The sequence below is a fragment of the Sapajus apella genome, unplaced genomic scaffold (genome assembly GCF_009761245.1).
Source record: "Sapajus apella isolate SASKATOON/1434 unplaced genomic scaffold, GSC_monkey_1.0 scaffold10, whole genome shotgun sequence".
NCBI lineage: Eukaryota > Metazoa > Chordata > Mammalia > Primates > Cebidae > Sapajus > Sapajus apella.
The window spans coordinates 25,591,071-25,612,076 of record NW_022436950.1 but is presented as its reverse complement, the minus strand read 5'-3'; the positions used below and the strand labels follow the sequence as shown (position 1 = coordinate 25,612,076).

At 36.5% G+C, this 21,006-nt stretch overlaps 1 protein-coding gene and 1 long non-coding RNA gene across 2 annotated transcripts in view; one reads left to right on the top strand and one right to left on the bottom strand.

The window, feature by feature from the left end:
• Positions 1-21,006, top strand: part of SPAG16 (sperm associated antigen 16) — an 818,550-nt gene that overhangs the window by 319,859 nt on the left and 477,685 nt on the right. The window lies entirely within an intron of this gene.
• Positions 1,622-17,475, bottom strand: LOC116551476. The gene is made up of 3 exons (XR_004268956.1): positions 17,355-17,475; positions 16,506-16,510; positions 1,622-1,635 (listed from the first exon to the last, which is right to left on the bottom strand). It is a non-coding gene; the product is annotated as an uncharacterized LOC116551476 (long non-coding RNA).

The window sequence follows — 21,006 nt, the reverse complement described above, 5'->3', positions numbered from 1 at the left end:
CCAAACACATGTTCTTACCCATATGAAAGCTAAAAAAATGACTCTCATAATTACAGAGAGTAGATTGGTCATTCCCAGAGAGTCCTGGGAAGGGGAGAGGTAAAGGGAGGTTGAAGAGAAGTTGATTAATGGGTACAAATATATAGTTTGCTAAAAGTAATAAGACCTAGTGATAGACTGCTGCAGTAACTATACTGTACAGTGATCTGTTGCATATTTCAAACTAGCCAGAAGAGAAGAATTTGAATAGTTCCAGCAGAAAGACAAGGCAAATATTAGGTGATAGATATCCTAAGTACATTGATTTGATGTTTACAAATTATATGAGTGTATCCAATTATTATATGTACCCCGAAACTATGTACATTGTTATGCATCAATAAAAGGTAATATCATCATGTATAATGTGATATATTGAACAGAAAATCAACATTGATGCGCTTTGGATATGATTTACAAATACAAGTTTATTTTTGAATACCAGTTTCTCTTCAGTAAATATATGATAATAATTCTATAGTCAGGTACTATTTGGTCTTTGTGCTGCTTATTGTGCACCCTGGGTTTCTTCATCTTTTTCTCTGAATGTTGCAATAGCATTTTAAACTTCCTCATTACTTTCTTGACACTTCGTTATTTTGTATCTATGACTTTATTTCTTTGATATCTTTTAAAATGTGTTCTTTATATTTCTATATCCACCCACATGCATTTCCTTATGGTTTCATCTTTCAGCTATCTTATTTTCCAGAGATTACACCCTCCAACAGTGCTATAGGCAGCTATTGCTGGGCTCAGGGTAAATCTTGCACATAGCTGGAGTGGGTAGCACCCCCAGTCACTGAGCTCATCACATACCGTGCTAATCTATAGCTTCAGATGATGTGCATCTAATTTCTAATTCCAGTTTTTGCCGTAGCTAACTGTTGCATAGCCAGTAATTTAGTCCTTACTTAGAGTGATTGCACAGTGGGGTTCACATTTATTCTGCTCATAAAATCCCATCTTTTCTGCAAGAAAGAACTGACTTCCCGGAATTTGAAAACAATAGCAGTCATCCTCCTTAAACGAGATTTACTGTCTTTGGGTTACTTATTTTGAAAAATTTCTTCAAAGGCAAGTGACAATTTTTAAAAGACTATTATATGAAGATGGACAAATTTTATCTCTTAGTGACCACAACTGTGTTACGGGTTGTATTTTGACAAACAGCCTTAGTTTGATCTACCCTATAGAGTCACAGTAGGGAGATATCATTATTTCCTTTAATTGATGAGAATACTAAAAATCTAAGTATGTTTCACAAGCAACAGAAAGGTACAGAAAGACTAAGTATATTTCAGAAACAACAAGGCTTTTTAAAATGGCAAAGATGTGATTAGAACCTAAAAGTCAGATTTTTCCTAATGTTCTAGTTTATCTTATTTCCAGAACAACTAAGAGCTATTGGGCAGTAGATTTGTATACCTAAACAATCCTATGTGCTTAATCTTGTAAAACTCTGGATAAGGAATTCACACAGAAAACAATATGCCTGCCTGAGGATTATCAATTCCTTGGTGAATAGGACAGTCCTGGTAAAGTATATCTGATCTATAGAGACATGTAAAATTCAAATGAAATCTGTGCTTTTTTCTGGAGTTTATTAGAAATGTGATGGAGAATCTGCTAGGGTCATGACTGTTGGTCCCCCACTGAATTTATGGTGGAACAGATGGTTCTTCCAGAAAGACCAATAAAGTATTTTAGTGATTATAAAATATTTGTCAGAAAATTCAAGGACTTGGTTATGCATGTATCGTTATCACTGCTTCTTTCTTTTATTTTTACTTTCAGAGATGAAAGGCCGGATTTACACAGCTGGATTTAAAGATGGTTTAAATTAATAAATTTGGATTTCTGAAAAGTGACTTGATTCTTGGGTAGGAATACAATATAGTTTAGAATATTAGAGACAGTCTTACTTGTCCTGAAACAACCTGATCTTATCAATAGAAATTCAACCTGAATATGAGGCTGGTTATTAGGAAAATAGTATCTGTCAGGGAAAGGAAAATAACAATTTGAAAGTGAAATATGAGAAATAATTAGTCAAGAGATAAGAAGGAGTATCTGTTGCCTCAGGGAATGAAAACCAAGTGAATCTCATATTTCAGTGTGTGAAAATACATATGATTTTATATTTTATTACCAAGATTTGAAGGAATAGATACAAGATTAGAATAGAAAATGAAAATATATGCCTTATTCAAATTAATAGGCCAGTTATGAGTTAGGATATTGTGGATGTTCAGTTGCTTAGAACTCGGTGTACTTGTAAAATGGAAATGGCATGAAGAATAATATTTGATGATAAAGGAGATGAACGGACTGTTTTTCTAGGACATGACAGCTTTCCCCCTGTACTCTAAAGGCTACTGAGTAAAAGAGGAATTATCTGAATTCTGAATAACGCCAAGGATGTTATCCCTCATATCAAAAAAAAACATCTCAATAAAAGAGAGTTTCTAGTAGAGCTACTTGGCACCAAATGAACTGTGTTCTCTGTTACTAGAAGTTTTAAACAGAGGCTGCATGATGAAATCATAAAATCAACAGAATGTTAGCAGAAATAATTAAAATGAGAGATCTGTGATTAGATTAAATGGATTTAAAGCCTCTTCCAGTCTTGAGATTCTAGAATTCTGTGATACATGACACATGAATTTACTTTCACCATGCTAGTTTTAAATGTATTCAAATCGGCCCAGTACAGTGGCTCATGCCTGTAATCCCAGGACTTCTGTAGGCCAAGGCGGGGGCATCATGAGGTCAGGAGATCGAGAGCATTCTGGCCAACATGGTGAAACCCCTACTAAAAATACAAAAATTAGCTGGGCGTGATGGTACACACCTGTAGTCCCAGCTACTCGGGAGGCTGAAGCAGGAGAATCGGTTGAACCCTGGAGGCAGAGGTTGCAGTGAGCCAGAATTGCACCACTCACTCCAGCCTGGTGATAGAGCAAGACTCTGTCTCAAAAAAAAAAAAAAGTATTCAGATTTTCACTATAATATTCTATAATTTTGCCATTGATGAAAAACAGCCATTTTTATACCAGAAAAAGAGACACTATTGCTTCCAGAACCATAGCGATATCCTGCTCTCCCTCACCATAGGGCCTCCAAAGAGTGTGGCTTTGTCAGGTATGCAATAACTGAAACAATCTGAGCCTTAATATTGAATGCTTCCTCTCAAACATGCAATGAACAGGTTTTTCCATTTTCACCTTCCAAATGCTATCTAGAGAATAATTATTTGAAAAATACTGATCTGAGTTTTACTTAGAACCTACACAAGTTTATGAGAAACAATTCTCTTCACTGTCCTTGTCTTGTTGCAGGTTTGTGCAACAACTCTTAGTACCAAAGCAGAGATTATGAAGAAAGGATTGCATTCAATATTTAGTCAGAGACTACAGATGATGAAAAATATGTCCTGCCTCTGTTGACCTAGAATGTATCATCAAATCAATGCTCCTAAGACTTGAACTCAGCATCACGCTCACATATTTTGATTACCATGTATTTCTGAAATGCAGAAATGAGTATATTGACAAATTTTGCAATTCAAGATTTTTACAAATTCAGTTCAGATGTCAAAGAAGGTAGAGAAGTAGAAACATCACAGGGGGAGTTTTTCACTGCAAGAAGGGCACATCCCCATTTGTTACTAGTTAGACTTGGAAAAATCCTTTAGTTAAATGAAAAAGACAAGTGGGAGACTGAGACTGCCTCGAGAATCATTTACCAATATCTCAAAATAAGTGTGATTATACAAAGCACAGATATTAAAATAATTAAGTTCAAAAACTAAGTGCAAGGCTGTAAGATAAATTGTTATCAATTCTTTAACATAATTCCTGCCCTCTTCCTGCCACAAACCACGTCTTCATCATGCCCCTGGAGTTATTCTAAAATTAATATATGACTATTTTTCTAACTCCACTTAAAATTCTTTAATCTTTCCTCTTGGCCTGCATATTAAAACTCCTCAGGACTGCAGGAAAGGCCTTTTATTATTTGACTATTGCTTATCTATTTAGACTAATTGTTCTATTAATCTTCTCTTCCTGAATGCAAGTTACTTAAAAATATCTGAATATAACATAATGTCCACATTCTGGACATTCATTATTTTTCATCTCCTATTTTTACATTGTGAACACCTACTCATAGGCATAGATTTTGTTCAGATGTGTTCATCATTTTAAAGACCACCTTCATAACCAGCTTCTAGGCCTAGAAAATTAGTTACATTCTTCCTTGTCCCATAACTATATCCTGTGTTTTTATATATTACAATACTTATAAAAATATTATAATTAATTGGTTCTAAATTTGTGTAACCTACTATACTTTGGGGGCAGAGTTTATTCATTCAGTTGTATATTTCTAGAACATTGTACAACTTGTGAATTTTATATTTTGTATCAGTTATTTTCCAAAGAAATTTAGAAGGCTTGACAATATGTGTATTTTAAAAAAAAAAATAATTGCTGTAAAGGAAAGCATAGGACATGTAAAATAAGGTAAAGCCAGGAGTCAGATAAATACTTAAAATGCATATAATATGCCTTAAATATTTTCTACTTTATGGATATTCATTAATTAATAAAAGCCAATAGTTTTGTAAATTACCAAAGGAGGCCTTCAAATTTGAGCCTAAGTGTCATAGCAGTCTACAAAAAGAAGGAGACCTAGTCAGCTATATGCTTCTCATTGTCATTAAAAGAAATGCTCTCAGGCTGTCAGTGCTGAATAATGACTTTTGCTAGTAAGGCCTGAAAGCATTTCACCCTGACTCCATTTTAAGAGTATATGATACATTTATTTAAAATCTATTGAGCAATGGCCTCAACAACAACCTTTCAATAATGCCCATAAGACTGTGTCATATAATTTTTATAGGGAGGAATAATAATACCACTGTTAATTCAGTAAAAGCAATTCTATGTTGGTGAAGACGAGGTGGAAAAAATGATCTTTGAACATACTGCCTTCTAATTCTCAATATTTAGTCCAAAGAAAAAAAGGCAAAAATGTGCAGAGACATATGTATTTTTATATTTGTCCTGTTTTTTGTAGTGCATCTTTAAAAAATGAAATAAATTCATAAATTAAAAAATACAGTAATCTATAGCACAGCATCTATTGGAAGATACCCAAGCAACAGACAAGAAGTTGAGTTGTAGAATTTTCTCAGCTTTATAAGCATACTCAGTGACGTGCAGGGCCAAGGTTGGGTGTAAAGAAAGCCTGGAGTATATGGTTAAAAAATCATTCTCAGTAGGGTGGCTTTCTTGCTCTATAGACCACGTGCACACAGGATAAGAAACAGACAAGGGGTTTGGAAATGGAGAGCTCTTGCCTCTGAAGCTGTCACAAGCCCTGGATCCTGGTCTGAATGAAAACGATGCATCTCCTAGAGCCTTGTGAGAGATAGGTATAGCAGTTGGGTCTTCACAATTCTTGGCCCAGAGACAAGGCAATTTAAAACTCTGCAAGAGGGTAAGCTTGAGGCTTTTAGTAAAAAATATTTTTCTGTAAGAACCGAATTCAGGCAGAAAATTGAACCTAAGTTAAAGGCATTTATTTTCTTTGGATGTACCAAAGAATAAAGAAGTAGGTAAAGCAGAAGCCCACAAAACTGTGAGATCTTGAGGAAAGCAGACAATAAACAAGAAAAACCAGTAAAATGCCTAGTACATTAATGTATTAGTATTAGTTTTCACACTGCTGATAAAGACAAACCTGAGACTGGGAAGAAAAAGAGGTTTAATTGGACTTACAGTTCCATGTGACTAAGGAGGCCTCAGAACCATGATGGGAGGTGAATGGCACTCCTTACATGGCAGTGGCAAGAGAAGATGCAAAAGCAGAAACCCCTAATAAAAGTACCAGATATGATGAGACTTATTTACTACCATTAGAACAGTATGGGGGAAACTGCCCCCATGATGCAAATTATCTCTCACCACGTCCCTCCAACAACATGTGGGAATTATGGGAGTACAGTTCATGTTGATATTTGGGTGGTGACACACAGCCAAATCATATTAATAAGGATAAGTTTTTTTAAAAAAAGAAAAAACCAAAGTAGGTAAGGGGCATAGTGTTAAGGACGAAATTGGAATTCAGATAGGCCTCCCTTCCTTGGTGTGTCTTTCTATAAAGGCCTAAAGAGAGGGAAGGGGCCTGGTCATGGGTTTTTTCTGGGAAAGAACATTCTAGGAATAAAGATAGCAAGTGCAAAACCTTATGTGGCTAGAGTAGGGAAAGTGAGATGAGTAGACGGAGAAAAAGTCAGAGTGGTAACTCAGTGGATGGTAGGCAATTGGGAAATGCCTTATTTCATTGTTAGGGTTTTTAATTCTTACTGTGAGAAATGAGAAACTATTGGAGAGTTTTGAGCAGACAAGTGGCATAAACAGGATTCTTCAGGCTTCTGTACTGAAAATAAATTATAGAAGGCAAAAGCATTAGAATGAAGACCAGTCTGGAAGCTACCAGTGCAATTCAGACTTAATGCTTGGAATTTGTTCACTAACACGATTTGTGAAATACTCTATTATGAAGATCAAAAGACTCGATGTATTTGACGTTTCACTAGTAGAAGAAGATAAGATATATGATTTTAACAATTTATTTTATGGGAGCAAATTGTTTAATCACTAAATTTATGTATGCCATGCATCTATCCTAAAAAGTATTATGAGGTTCGGGATATGCTATGTTCCCAAGGTTATGTGGTAATGTCTTTCAGCAAAGTCAGATATTTCATTTGTATAATAACTCAGGCAAAATTCAAAAGCAAATATTTACCATTTTATGAAATAAAGCTTCTGTAAGAAAATAAATATTCAAATTAAATGTCCAGTGGCAAATGGCACATACAATACATTGGCATGTACTTATATTTATAAAACCTGAAGAAGTATTTAAATTATCTATTTAAAACAGGAGTTGAGGGAATTCAAAATTGTGTTTCATCCATTGAATCATTGATTCAACAGCTATTTATTGAGAGTCCTTTTGTGCAAATCACCATACTAGGCATTGGGGAAATAGCAGCAAATTAAAAATGTTCCTACCCTTCTGTCTATTACATTCAATTGGCAGGGACAGAGACAGTAAATAAGTGCTATATAATTCCTTAGATGGTGGTAAGTGCTATGGATAAAAATAAAGCAGGGAAGGATAACAGGGAAAGGGAAAATATTGAGAAGATGCACTTTTAAAGGGGTTATAAGAGATGCCCACCCTCCATGATAAGGTGAAGTTAGAGAAAAGGTCTTAACTGAAGTCATGGAGAAAGCCATGGGAATATCCTAGTAGCAGAGGCAGAGAGTGTGCCTAGATGTTCTGAGAGAAGCATGCTTGGTGTGTTTGAGAAACACAGGAGGATGCTGTGTTGAGTTGTCTGGCACATTGCAATCAACTTTGAGATGAATAAATAAATCTCCTGTGTCTTGAAATATCTTAGCACTCAGACTAAATTCCAAATATCTTACCAGCAACAGATAGGAAGATCTTATATGCTTTGGCCTCTCATACTTCTCAGACCTTTATTTTTAACCTTCCCCACTCAACCTTCCACCTGCCTGCCACACTCACCCTTAGCTTCTTGAGCAAGTCATGTCCACCTCAGCAGCATTTCAGTACACCAATAATAAACCAGTTGAAAAAGAAATCAAGGAAGCAATCTCATATACAATAGAGACAAAAAAAATGAATAAGACACTTAAGAATAAATTTAACCAAGGACGTAAAAAATCTTTACGATAGAAACTGCAATACACTGATGAAAGAAATTGAACAGGACATACAAAAAGATGGAAAGACGTCTTATGCTCATGGATGGGAAGAATTAATATTGTTAAAATGCCCATACTACCCAAAGTGACATACAGATTTAATGCAATCTCTATCAAAATACCGATTACATTATTCACAGAAACAGAGAAAAAAAAATCCTTAAATTTGCAGAGGACCACAAAGAGTCTAAGTATCCCAAGTAATGCTTATCAAAAAGAGTGAAGCTGAAGACGTCGTACTACCTGACTGCAAAATACACTACAGTGCTGTAGTAACCATGACAGCTTGATATTGGTGTACAAACAGACACATGGAAAAATGAAGCAGAATACAGAGTCCAGAAATAAAGCCACATATTTACAGCCAACTGATTTTCAACAAAGGTGCCTAGAACATACAATAGGTAAAGGAGACCCTCTTCAACAAAGAGTGCTGGGAAAACAATATCCGTTTGTGAAGAATAAAACTAGATTTTGATCTCTCACCACATATAAAAATCAACTCAAAATGGATTAAAGACTTAAATATAAGACCTAAACCTATAAAACTATTAGAAGAAACATAAGGGAAATGCTTCAGAACATTATTCAATGCAAAGATTTTGTGGGTAAGACTTAAAAAGCACAGATGACAAAAAAGTAGACAAATGTGTCCATATCAAACTAAAAGCTTCTGCACAGCAAAGGAAACAATCAACAGAGTGAAGAGACAACCTTTTGAATGGAAGAAAATATTTTCAAACTATTTATACAACAATGGACTAATATCTGGAACATACAAGGGATTCAAACGACTCAACAGCAACAACAAAACCTGCAAGGAATCCTCCTAAAAAGTGGGGAAAGATATAAATGGACGTATTTTAAAAGAAGACATAGAAATGACCTGATAGCATGTGAAAAGATGCTCAGTATCACTAATCCTCAGGGAGATGCAAATCGGAACCACAATGAGATATTGTCTCCCCCTAGTTAGAATGGCCATTATCAAAAAGAAAAAAATAAAAATGCTGGTGAAAATGCAGAGAAAAGGAAATTTATACACTGTCAATGTGAATGTAAATTAGTACGCCCTTGTGGAAAACAGCATGGAGGTTTCTCAAAAAAACTAAAAATAGAACTGCCATAAAATGCAGCAATCCCACTACTAGGTATTTATTCAAAGGAAGAAAAAGCAGTATATTAAAAGGATAAGTGTATTTGTATGCTTAATGCATCACTATTCACAATATCTAAGATATGGAATCAACCTAAATGTCCACCAATAGATGAATAGATAAAATGTGGTGTATATGCACAATGGAATACTATACAGCCACAAAAAGAATGAAATCCTATTACTCACAGCAACATGTATAAGTCTGGAGAAATTATGTGAAATGAAATAAGTCAGGCACAGAAAAACAAATGGTACATGTTCTCACTCATATGTGGGAGCTAAAAAAATTTTAAGCTCATAGAAATAAAGAGCAGAATTATGGCTATTAGAAGCTGAGAAGGGGAGGGAGATGATGGAAAGAAGTTGGTCAACTGATACCAAATTATGGCTAGACTAGGGGAATCAGTTCTTGTGCTCTATAGCACTGCAAGATGACTATGATTAACAATAATTTGGTATATAGTTGCAAAAATCTGGAAGAGAGGATTTTGAACATTCCCAACACAAAGAAATGATAAATGTTTGAGATGATGAATATGCTAAATACCCTGATTTCCTTACTTCTTTATACTTATTTATTGCAGTATCACTCTGCAGCCCATAAATATGTACAATTGTTATGAGTCAAGTAAAGGTAAAAGAAAAAATGATTCATTTGAAGGTGCATGAGCAACTGGCCCAGGTGACCCTGGAGCTCTACACAATGCATCCATCCAAGAGACAATAGTTCTGGTGCAAAGCATGGGAGGCCTTAGTCTGGAGGTTTATTCTTTTTCTGTGCTGTGCTTTACATCATTCTCCTTTCGAGCTCCACCTTCCCTATTTGGGGCATTTAAAGGAGATGTCTAGAGTCCCTCTGTAGGAAAACTCATTGCAAAATTATTACAAATATTACTTGAGCTTTCTTGGCTATCATGCAAATATTTTTCAGGTTTCTGCGTTTCTCTATTTCTTTCTTGAATTGAGTCTCCCTCTGTGATCTCACTGAACTTTTCTGAACTACTCAGGCAGCGGCTGTTCTTTCCTTAAGGTTCAACTCTCTCTCTCTCTCACTTCACTAGAATCCACAATAGCTGTATATAGTGCTGTCCTCTCAGTTCCTTTTGTTTGTGATTCTTGGTTGACTCTAGATTTCTACACAAAGGAAGAACACAGCATTTTGGAATGAAGGCAGGAGCACTAGATGTGATCACTGTTTACTTCAGGAAACCAACCAACACCATTCTCTGTGTGGACTTGTACTTACTTTACTTTGCTCTGTCCCAGTGCCATCATTTTCTACCCTCAGTCCTCATCCAGCCAGAAGTGCTGTATCAAGGCTAAGAATTTAAAGAAACTTGCATGAAAGCAGCCCTTTTATTTTAGTTCATAAAGATTGGAGGGTTTTCACAAATTGTACACTAAATGTATCTCACATATGCCTTAATATTTTTATGTAATCTAAATTCTAAGTGTGAGTTTTTCTAATGTAATCATTTTATGACTCAGTGAAACCAAAGTTGTATCTTATACAAATATAATGCAAGAAGATATTTGAACTTAATTTTATTAGATTTTGGTTATATGTAATTCTGCTGCATGAAATTAATACATATTCTATGATAACCAAGAACATTGTGACTAACAGCCTTTTTATAAATTCAAATAGTTCTATTGAGTAGATGGACACAGGTCAATGAGACTACAATATAGCAATAGTAATTTACTTTTTTCCACTACTTACAGAAATAGTGATAAACTATTCTACATAATAACTTATACTCTGACTTCTCTTCAGCTCATAAAAATCTATTACCTTTTACTGAAGATTTCCTAGGAGAGGAACTACTCATTTGGCAAGTAAAACAAAACAAAACAAAACAGAAGACTTAACTAGAGACAACAAGAGAATCTTTAAAAAATCCCAAATTTGAAGGGTACAAAGAATTAAAAATTTGCTTTGTAAGAAGTCTTTTACTACATCTACAAAACAATCATTAAGAGTATATTGACCAGAATTTATTATCCATATTTCCAAATAAAGACAATAAATTTCAGAGATGGAAATGTAAATATCAAATGACCTATCCAAGGTCATGTAGGAACATTTATGCAGAGCCAGAATGAGAAACCAACCAAGTCTTCTTACTTCTATGCTTTCCACTTCCGACTTAGTGATATAAGAAGCATTGAGTCCTCCTGTTCCACGCCTCTCTCATAAAAACACTTCACTATATTTCTTTTTTGAAAAAGTGATTAACATCAATCTGGCACCTGTAATATGTTTGATTTTCAAAACTAAAGTAATTTTCAATAGAAACAGGTTTTTGTTTTGGTTTGTTTTGTTTGGGACAGAGTCTCACTCTGACCAGGCTGGAGTGCAGTGGCACGATCACAGCTCACTGCAACCTCCACCTCCTGGGCTTAAGCAGTCCTCCCATTTTGGCCTCCAAGTAGCTGTGACTACAAGCAAGTCCCACTTTGTTAGGCTAATTTTTGTATTTTTTGTAGAGATGAGGTTTCACTATGTTGTCCAGGCTAGTCTCAAACTTCTGAGCTCAAGTAATCTGCTCACCTTGACCTCCCAACGTGCTGGGACTACAGACATGTGCCATGGTGCCCTGCCAATAGTTACAAGCTCTTATGTTTCTGTAGTTATGTACTAAAGTCTGAAAAATGACAAGAATGCACATGAAGAGCATGTATGTAATATGTGTAATGAAACCATTATAGGAAATACTATGTTTCTAAATATAATGCTTATTATTTGCAAACTATAAATTTGTTTGTTCCAAACTTGATGACTATTTTTATACTTTTCATAAACTGTAAAAAGAATTTTCAGAGGACTTAGTGACAAATAAAGGTAGATATAAAGCACAGTTAGCTAAAAAATATTCTCTATAGAAAGAAAGGTTGGAATTGAGAGGCCTAGGAGAGGCAGCCTCCATGTATCCATGAAATTACAGTTAAATTAGAAAGCAGAGAACAATCGAGTAGGTTTGAAAAGGGAGAAACAGCAAAAAAAAAAAAAATACACACAAATTTATGATAAAAATGATTAAAAGAGGTATCCATGAAGAGATGAACAAAATTTGAATATGCACTTAGCACATAGGGATGTGCAATCAATATACAACATAGTGTTTTGAATCCCAAATGCTGATATAATAACTACCAAATCCTGCAAACTCATAATGTTTAGCTGGTTTACTCTATAAGCTATATTTTCCTAATAATTGAAAGTAATTTTAATGAGAATAATAGCATGTATTTTATTTTATCAATAATTTCTTTTTCCTTGCTTATTTCTCTTTGCTACAAAATGGATTATTAAAATACTTTGAACATGAGTTAATAAAATATACACTTGAAAATATTTTTAGTTTTATTCTAAAAAAGAAATGAGATCAATATACATTTATAAATGTTATGAATAGTTACACAATTTCTGATTAAACAATAAAATCCAACATCTTTAGCCTCTCAAATGGTGCTTTTTCTTGTACAGATTTCTATTTAATTTTAGTATGAAATATTTGCTATATAAGAGAGAAACTATGAGACATTTATGTAATTTATAAATAATAAAAATTGAATAGCTGAGAAAACTCTGCCTATATTTAGAACAAAATTATTTTGGTAAATTATATGTCTCTTCCAAAATATTTTTTTCTCATTTCCTTACTTCCCTGGAAATAGTGTACTTTCCCACCCCTAGAATTTCTGTTTGTGCATTTGACTTGTTTTGACCAATGAATATTAACCAATATCAAGCATGCCAAGGCTTGCAATGTGGGGTTACTGTAGAGCTTGATGCCCTGTGTTTCCTCAATGTTAAAATCTACCATTGAGTAGTTACTATGCCTTCAGACTCAGTCCCAGAACATACCTGTGTAGGACAGAATTGCTCTTACAGACCTGAATTGGGAAGCAGAGCTGCCCCAACTACCATAGCCTGAAGCTGAGTGGCCCAGCTGACTTACAGATCATAAACAACTCCCCCCAAAAAACTAATTATCATGTAAGCCACTGAAATTGAAAGTAGTTTGTTCACAATAGCTAACCAATAGATATAATTATTTACAGGATAGAAATCACTTACCTGTTTGACCCATTCCCCTACTTTGTACCTAGAGACAATCAATCAACCTGAATATTTTGAACATTACTGTTTTGCTAAATGTAGTTTTATATCACATACATGTATTCACATATATAATTATATATACATAGTATATCTGAATGTATTATTTTTACTTCATTAGGATATATCATAATGTATATGGTAATCTGAATCTTATTTTTTTCCTCAATATAGTGTTTCTACCTTTTATCTATATTTTTATATGCAGCTGTAGTATATTCATTTACACTGCTCTGTGATATCCATTTTGTGAGTTTTCCCACATATTATTTATTCATGTTCATTACTATCATGTTACTTGGATGATTCTCATTGTTTGCTAATACAAGCAATACTTCAAGGAGCATTCTGTATATCTAGAGAATGTACATGTCGAAGCACATGCGTGAAAGTTTCTCTAGGGCATCAGTTCTCAAACTTCTGGCTTGAGGATTTGTATTTGTTAAAGTTCACCAGAGAGCTATAATAGAACCAAAAGGATGTGTTTCTGTGTCTGTGTGTCCATATGCTGATGTGTGTGTGTGTGTGTGTGTGTGTGTGTGTGTGTGTGTGTATACTTTCCTCATTGCTTGTTTTTATCAGGTTTGTCAAAGATCAGATGGCTGTGGATGTGTGGCATTATTTCTGAGGCCTCTGTTCCGTTCTATTGGCCTATATATCTGTTTTGGTACCAGTGCCATGCTGTTTTGGTTACTGTAGCCTTGTAGTATAGTTTGAAGTCAGGTAGTGTGATGTCTCCAGCTTTGAAGTCCCCTTTAAAAAATGATCAGACCTTTTGAGACATTCAGTAGTATGAGAACAGCACAAGAAAAGCCTGCCACCATTATTCAGTTACCTCTCACATGGTACCTCTCATGACATATGGGAATGATCACAATTCTAAGTGATATTTTGGTGTAGACACAGAGCCAAACCATATCATGCAGGTTGTCTGTTTACTTTGCTGACAATTTCTTTTGCAGTTGAGAAGATCTTAAGTTTAATTAGATAACATTTGTCAATTTTCGTTTTTGTTGCAATTGCTTTTGGTATTTTTGTCATGAAATCTATGCTAAATCCTATATCCAGAATAGTATTTCCTAGGTTATCTTCCAAGGTGTTTAGAATTGTATGCTTCACATTTAAGCCTTTAATCCATCTTGAGTTTATTTTTGTATGTGTTATGACTAGGGGTTCAGTTTCAATCTTTTGTATCTGGCTAGCCAGCTATCCCAGCACATTTGATTGAATAGGGAGTCATTTTGCCATTGCTTGTTTTTGTCAGGATTGTTGAAAATCAGGTTGTGCATGTGTGGCTTTATTTCTGGACTCTCTATTCTGTTCCATTGGTCTATTTGTCTGCTTTTGCACCAGTACAATGCTGTTTTGGTTACTGTAGTCTGGTAGTATAGTTTAGTCAAGTAATGTGATGCATCCAGCTTTGCTTTTTTTGCTTAAGATTGCCTTGGCTATTTAGGCTGTATTTTTGGTTCTGTATAAATTTTTAAATACTTTCTAATTCTGTGAAGAATGTCATTGCTAATTTGATAGAGTTTGGTTTCAGTCTTGGGTTGGTGTATATGTCCCGGAATTTATTTTTTTCTGGATTTTCTAGTTTGTATGCATAGAAGTATTCACAGTAGTCTCTGATGGTTATTTGTGTTTCTGTAGGTTTACTGGTAATTTTAGGATCAGTGTAACTCCCTTTGTCATTTCTAATTGTTTTTATTTGGATCTTCTGTCTTCTTTATTAGCCTAGCTTGCGGTCTTTTTTATTTATCTTTTCAACAACCATTGATTATTTGGATTCATCGATCTTTTGAGTTGTTTTCATATCTCAGTCCCTTTAGGTCTTCTCTGATTTTGGTCATTTCTTCTGCTAAATTGGGTGTCAGTTTACTCTTGCTTCTCTGGTCCATTTAGCTGTGATGTTAGTTTGATAAATTGAGATCTTTCTAAATTTTTGATGTGGGCATTTGGTGCTATAAATTTTCCTGTTAACAACTACCTTAGCTGTGTGCCAGAGATTCTGGTGTGATATCTTGGTTCTCATTAGTTTCAAATAAATTCTTACTTCTTGATTTCTGCTTTAATTTCATTATTTACTCAAACGTTGTCCAGGTGCAGGTTATTCAATTTCCATGTAATTGTATGGTTTTGAGTGATTATTTCTGACTTGATATTTAATTTTATTGTGCTGTGATGCAAGAGAGTAGTTGCTTTGTTACACTTCTCTTGCATTTGCTGAGGATTGTTTTGTGTCTAATTATGTAGCAGAGTTTAGAGTATGTGCATGTGGTGATGAGAAGAATTTATATTGTATTCTTTTGGGGTGAAGAGTTCTGTAGATACCTATCAGGTACTTTTGATCCAGTGCTCAGTTCAGATCCTGAATATTTTTGTTAATTTTCTGCCTCAGTGATCTATTTAATCCTATCAGTAGGGTGTTGAAGTCTCCCACTCTTGTTTTGTGGGAGTCTAAGTCTCTTTGAAGGTCTTTAAAAACTTGCTTTATGACTCTGGTTGCTTCTGTGTTGAGTGCATATATATTTAGAATAGTTAGGTCTTCTTGTTGAATGGAAACCTTTACCATTATGTAATACCCCTGGTTTTTGTCTCTGTTGGTTTAAAGTTTATTTTATCTGAAACTAGAATAGCAAACCCTGCTTTTCTCTGTTTTCCATGTGCTTGGTAGATTTATCTCCATCGCTTTATTTTGAGCCTATGGGTGTTACTACATGTTAAATAGATCTCGTGAAGACAGAATACCAATGAATCTTGGTTCTTTATCCAACTTGTCACTCTGTACCTTTTAACTGGGGTATTTTGCCCCTTTCCATATAAGGTTATTATTGATATGTGTGAATATGATCCTGTCATCATGATGTTAGCTTGTTATGCAGGCTTGTTTGTGCAGTTGCTTTATAGTGCCACTGGTCTGTATATTGGCAGGGTAGGATGCATGCATACACACCCTGTCATTGCTGGGAAGGTAAAACCCACCCATGTACACCATGTGTTGGCAATGTGATGTATGTGGTAGCTGTGGACCTGGAGGAAGCTGCAGTGGGGGTAGGGAATAGGCAGGCTGATATGTGGCCATGAGGGCTGCCTTGCTGGAGCTCTCTGCCAGTCAGGCACAGTCCACTGGTGCAGCAGGTATTATATTGGCCCCCAGGGGACCTGAGGCTGTCCTAAAAGCAGGCATGTCCAGGCTGGGGCCCTGGAAGAGGCCAGCATACCACGGGGTACTCAAATCAGGCTATCCTTATCTGATGGGCAAGACCACCTTGCAGAGTTCGAGTCTGAGAATTTCCCTGGGGATAATGTCTCCTGTGGTAGCATGTTAAGCCTACAGGGATGAGCATCCCTTGTCATGCTTTGCTACAGATGCTTAGGCACTAAACCCTTTGGGCTCTGCATCAGCTGGCAAGCTGCCCCTACCTCTTCTCTAAGCAGTTCTTCTTGACAACTCAAGTAAGTGTCCATGATAGTTAAGGGGTCTCCTTTTGCCAAGATTCCAGAGGCCTGTGGCAAGAGTGCATTGCTCCTTGTCAGTTCAACTCATCCATTCCTTTGGAGTTGTTGTAGGGCAGGAATGAATCCTCTGCATGGTAGCCTGCTGTAGGGTTCCCAGCTTCCTCCCACTTTAGCCGAGCTTTTGTGTTTTCCCTCCATCCACTCTCAATGCCTTCCCTCTGAAGATTTGTTCAAAGTGTACCAGTTGTCTTGGCCTTTTGATGGCAGTTGTTCTACCTGGCTGCGTCAAGGTGGCCATCTTCTACTTAACTGGATTTTATCGTGGAATTGAAAGTATTGCCATTGTAAAATGTGCTTCTTTATTTGTTTTTTGTTGGTTTAAAGTCTGTTCTGTCTAAAATTAGGATTGTAATTCCTGCATTTTTGTGTTTGTTGTTTGCTTGGTTGATTTTTCCCCGTTCCTGTATTGTGAGTATGAGGATGTCATTGCATGTGAGATGGATCCCCTGAAGTCAGCATAAGATTGGGTCTTATTTCTTTATGCAGCTTGCCACTATGTACATGGGGCATTTAGCCTGTTTACGTTCAAGGTTTCTATTGATATGTGTAAATTTGATCCTGTTATCATATTGTTATCTGGTTATTATGCAGACTTGTCTATGTGGCTGCTTTATAGTGTCACTGGTTTGTTTACTTAAGTGTATATTTGAAGTGACTGATTATCTTTCCTTTTCATATTTAGCACTCCTTTCAGGACCAGTTGTAAGGCAGGTCTGGTGATAATGAATTCCTTCAGCATTTACTTGTTTGAAAATGATCCTATTTCTCCTTCACTTATGAAGATTGATTGGGCTGAATATGAAATTCTTGGTTCAAATATTCTTTTAAGAATCCTGAATATAGACAATACGTCTTCTGACTTGCAGAGTTTCTGCTGAAAAGCACACTGTTAGCCTTATGGGGTTCCCTTTGTATGTGACCTGCCTCTTCTAACTCCCTTTTATATTTTTTCTTTCACTTGGACCTTGGCGAATCTGATGATTATGTGTCTTTGAGATGGTCTTCTTGTATAATGTCTCACAGAAGTTATCTGCATTTCCTGGATTTGAATGTTGGTCTTTCTAGCAAGGTTGGAAAGTTTTCATGCACAAGACCCTGATATATGTTTTCCAAGTTGCTTGCTTTCTCTCCATCTCTTTCAGGGACACCAGTGAGTCACAGATTTGGTCTGTTTACATAATCCTATATCTTTTGGACATTTTGCTCCTTCCTTTTAAATCCTTTTTTCTTTATTTTTGTCTGACTATTTCAGAGAGCCAGACTTTGAACTCTTAGATTCTGTCCTCATTTTGTTCTATTCTGCTGTTTATACTTGCAATTTCATTATGCAATTGTTGTAGCATGTTTTTTTATCGCTATTAGATGAGTTTGGTTCTTTTTTATAATGGCTATTTTGACTATCAGCTCCTGTATCATTTTATTGCAATGCTTAGATTCCTTGGATTGGGTTTTGATGTTTTCCTGAATCTTGATGATCCTCATTCCTGTTCATATTCTGAATTCTATTTCTCTCATTTCAGCTATTTAAGCCTGGTTAAGAACTCTTGCTGGGGAAATGTTATGGTCATTCAGAGGAAAGAAGGTACTTTGGCTTTTTGAGTTTTCAGTTTGATTATAACTAAATCAGCATGTCATTCATGTTAAGGTTTTTCAAAAGAACAGAATTTTCATAAGCAACCTGAAAACCTCCATTTTGTCACAAAGCTCATTGCAGGCAAGTCCTTTTCCTATAGGCCTAGGATTAATGTGCTGCTGGTAAGGAATATTGGCCTTCTAGTAAGATCAAATATGCTCTTTGATGGGCATGTGGAAAATAAAGTGAATACTCCCCTTAAAAACTTGAGGGCTTTGTTGAAGTAAATTAACATAGGTGAAGATTAATGTTTGCATTGCAATTTATAAATGAAAAGTTATTTTTATTTAAATTATCTCATTTACTTTTGTGGTTACTAACATTCTTTTGGGGATAAAGTCTTTCATTTCATAGTTTCAGATAAGGCTTTAATTCTAGTCCACTCCTGGGTCTTGGTGACACCCTCTATGATTACTGTTTACGTGCCTGCATTTCTTCTGTTGGGTGTTCTAATCTGTGGAGCTCCCTCAGGCAAGCGCTGCAGTTGGCAGACAAGCAGTATTATTGCCAGGTTGGCCTTAATTTGATGTCCATGTGCTTCCTGGGGAAACATGGGGTTGCACCTGCCTGCAGATTTCAGGCAGAAGTGGTACCTCTGGGTTGAAAGCTCTAGTGGGTGTGGCCCATCTGGCTATGGAAGGCAGTGGCGGGTTGAATTGCCTGCCCTGACCTCCTGGTGTTTCCAGAGCAACAGGAGCCTTCATCCTTCAGCAAATTCAGGGAAAACTAGGACTGCTGGGCCAGCAGCCCCAGCAGATGTGGCTCACCTGAACACCAGTGGCAGGGGTTGTGGGAAATGCCTGTCCTGCGTTCTGGGTACCTCCTGGGACAATAGGAGTCTGTACCCACTGGTTGAGTTCCCACAGGAGTGGAACTGCTGGGCCAAAACTCCAGCAGGCATTGCCTGCCTGGCTACCAGTGGCAGGGTTAGGCAGGTCACATGCCCTGCTGTCTGGGTGTTTCCTGGGACAACAGAAAGCTGCACCCTCTAGTTCAGTCCACACAGAAGCCAGACCGCTGGTCCAGAAGCCCCAGCAAGTGTTGCTTGTCTTGCAGGGTCAGCAGAGTCACATGCCCTACTGCCCAGGTGTTTCCTGGGACAACAGGAGGCTTGTGCCCCTCAGCTGAGTTCTCTCAGAAGCAGGACTGTTGAGTCAGAAGCTCTACCAGGGGTTGCTTGCCTGGCTATCAGCAGCAGGGGTAGATGTGGTTGTCTGCTTTACCATCTGGTGCTGGTCTGGTCTGGGTTAAGAGGCTTGTGGAGGTCCCCTTGAACTTGATTGTTGCCCCTGCAAAATGTCTGGGTAGCTCTCTCCCTTAGTCTGGAAGCACAGTGGGGGCCAGGCAGATTTTCCTATTCCCAGTCTTGCACAGGCCTCTGTGAAGAGCATGAAGCTCCCCGGGAGCTCTCACTCACTCACCCTTTCTCATTTTTGGAGAGGTTCTTCCAGCTCCACTGTGATCCCAGGTGACGAGCTTTGCTCCTCTCTACTCTCTGTATTCTCCTGCTGCCTTGGTGGATTCCAACACGGTTTCTCAGATGATTGACCTGCAGGATCAGTGTTCATTAGCCTTTTAGTTCCTCTCTGTGAGAGTGGCACATATAAGCTGCTTCTAGTCCACCATCTTGACCCCATCCCTCATCATTATTTTATTTACTTTTGCCTAAGTCACTTTTTTTAATTTTTTTTTTTTTGCCTTGCTTTGCCTTTAGTTTGTTTACTTTCAACCTTTTATTTCCTTAGAAGTTTAGTGTGCCCCCTGGAAAAATCATATACCTGAATTTCTTTTTAGCCAAACTGAAAAATCTTTGTCTGTTATTTTAGTTTCTACTTTAGTCCATTTGTGTTTATTGGATTTGTTCATGTGTTTGTATTTCTGTCTAAAAACTTATTTTTAAAATTCATTTTCTATTTGTATCATTTATTCTAGTGCTTTTTTCCTCCTTTCCCATTTTCTTTTAGATAGATTAGGTGTTTCTGAGTGTAAGTTTTTCTTACCCATTTCTTTTAATTCTTATACTGATTTGGAAGTTGTATGCTCTATTACTGTTCTTACAGTGATCACACTTAACATTTTACCATGCTGACTTAATTTAGTAAAGTCTAAAATTGATCAAGGTTTTACCTTCTCTTCTTTTTTTTTTTTTTAAGACGGAGTCTCACTCTGTCACCCAGGCTGGAGTGCAATGGCGTGATCTCAGCTCACTGCAACCTCCACCTCCCAGGTTCAAGCAATTCTCTTGCCTCAGCCTCCTGAGTAGCTGAGATTGCAGGTGTGTGCCACCGTGCTCAGCTAATTTTTGTATTTTTAGTAGAGACGGGGTTTCAACAATTTGGCCAGGCTGGTCTCAAACCCCTGACCTCATGATCCACTCACCTTGGCCTCCCAAAGTGCTAAGATTACAGGCATGAGCCACTGTGCCCAGCTTACTTTCTCTTCTTAACAACACATCAACTCCGTTGTTAATATTATATCATTTTTTAAACTTTTATAAGCATTTCTATTTGTTTATTTTTACAAGCATTTTATTTATTTACCTACACAAATATTTGTATATACTTACATGTTTACCAAATTTTTTGCTCACTATTTCTTCCCTTTCAGATCTTCTGCCCCTAAAATAAATACATCCTTAGTAGTTTCTGTAGGAGAGGACTGCTTTGTTTAGTTGGAACATTAATACTTGTGTGTGTGTGTGTGTGTGTGTGTGTGT